Genomic DNA, 2,050 nt, shown 5'->3' on the forward strand with positions numbered 1-2,050 from the left:
TCATGCATTATGTTCTTCATTGATCTTCAAGTTGTTCTTGATGATTTCCTTGCTCTGATCTTTAAATTCTCTTGTCTTGAGTGTTTTGTTGTTTTTCATATGCATTCTCAATTTGTTAGTGTCAGTAGTATACAAACTTCTAAGTTTGGTGTCTTGCATGTATTGTTTATTTGATCTTAGTTTCATTTTGATTATTCCTCATCATTAAAAATTCAAAAAAAATTTTAATTTGTGTCTTTTCAAGTCAATAATACAGAGAATTGAAGATTCAGAACATATAGCAGAGGAATTACACAGAAAAAGCTGGACATTCAAAACGTCCAGTGAGGAAGGAAAACTGGCGTTTAAACGCCAGCCAGGTGGCGTTATCTGGCTGGGCGTTAAACTCCAGAATGGATACCATTCTGGGCGTTTAACGCCAGGATGGCACAAGAGGAAAGATTCTATTTTTAATTCAAAATTTTTTCAAGTTTTCATAATTTTTCAAAATCAAATCATTTTCAAATCATATCTTTTCAATCATATATTTTCAAAATCAATTTCTTTCCATTTTTCAAAAATACTTGCTAACAATTAATGATTTGATTCAACATTTCAATTATGTTGCCTTTTTTGTTGAGAAAGGTTTAATGTCTGAATCATATCTTTTAAATTTCTTGTTAGCCAAGTCATTAATTTTCAAAATCAAATCTTTTTAAATTATTTTTCAATCATATCTTTTCAATCATATCTTTTTAAAACCATAACTTTTCAATCATATCTTATTAATCACATTTTTTTCAAAATAGTTTTCAATCATATCTTTTTGATTTCTAATTTCAAAGTCTTTTTCAAAAATCACTTTATTTCTTTCCCAATCATATTTTTCGAAAATCATTCTTCAATTTTTCAAAATGTTTTTAAAATCTTTTTAATTTATTTTCAAAAATTTCTTCCCCTCTTCTCACATCCTTCTATTTATGGACTAACACTCCTCCTCAATGCACAATTCGAATTCTATCTTTCTAGATAAGTTCGAATTCTTCTTCTACCCTCTCCTTCTTCTTTTCCTCTGACACCTCAAGGAATCTCTATACTGTGACATAGAGAATTCCATATTTTCTTATTTTCTTCTCTTTCATATGAGCAGGAACAAAGACAAAAGCATTCTTGTTGAGGCTGACCCTGAACCTGAAAGGACCTTGAAGCGAAAGCTAAGAGAAGCTAAAGCACAACTCTCTGTAGAGGACCTAACAGAAATCTTCAAACAAGAAGAAGACATGACAGCCAAAAACAACAACAATGCCAACAATGCAAGGAAGGTGCTGGGTGACTTTACTGCACCTACTCCCGACTTCTATGGGAGAAGTATCTCTATCCCTGCCATTGGAGCAAACAACTTTGAGCTTAAGCCTCAATTAGTTTCTCTAATGCAACAGAATTGCAAGTTCCATGGACTTCCATTGGAAGATCCTCATCAGTTTTTAGCTGAATTCTTGTAAATCTGTGACACTGTCAAGACTAATAGGGTTGATCCTGAGGTCTACAGACTTATGCTATTCCCTTTTGCTGTAAGAAACAGAGCTAGGATATGGTTGGACTCACAACCTAAAGAAAGCCTGAACTCTTGGGAAAAGCTAGTCAATGCCTTCTTGGCAAAGTTCTTTCCACCTCAAAAATTGAGTAAGCTTAGAGTGGAAGTCCAAACCTTCAGACAGAAGGAAGGTGAATCCCTCTATGAAGCTTGGGAAAGATACAAACAATTGATCAAAAAGTGTCCCTCTGACATGCTTTCTGAATGGAGCATCATAGGTATCTTCTATGATGGTCTGTCTGAACTATCCAAGATGTCATTGGACAGCTCTGCTGGAGGATCTCTTCATTTGAAGAAGACACCTGCAGAAGCTCAAGAACTCATTGAAATGGTTGCAAATAAACAATTCATGTACACTTCTGAAAGGAATCCTGTGAACAATGGGACGAATCAGAAGAAAGGAGTTCTTGAGATTGATACTCTAAATGCCATACTGGCTCAGAATAAAATATTAACTCAGCAAGTCAATATGATTTC

General features: G+C 34.1%; 1 non-coding gene across 1 annotated transcript; it reads right to left on the reverse strand.

Moving 5' to 3' along the window:
• Window positions 1–1,664: 1,664 nt before the first annotated feature.
• LOC130983911 (small nucleolar RNA R71) lies at window positions 1,665–1,772 on the reverse strand. The gene has a single exon (XR_009087879.1). It is a non-coding gene; the product is annotated as a small nucleolar RNA R71 (small nucleolar RNA).
• Between the last annotated feature and the right edge of the window lie 278 nt (window positions 1,773–2,050).

Source organism: Arachis stenosperma, chromosome 5, assembly GCF_014773155.1.
Source record: "Arachis stenosperma cultivar V10309 chromosome 5, arast.V10309.gnm1.PFL2, whole genome shotgun sequence".
In the NCBI taxonomy this organism is placed as follows: Eukaryota; Viridiplantae; Streptophyta; class Magnoliopsida; order Fabales; family Fabaceae; genus Arachis; species Arachis stenosperma.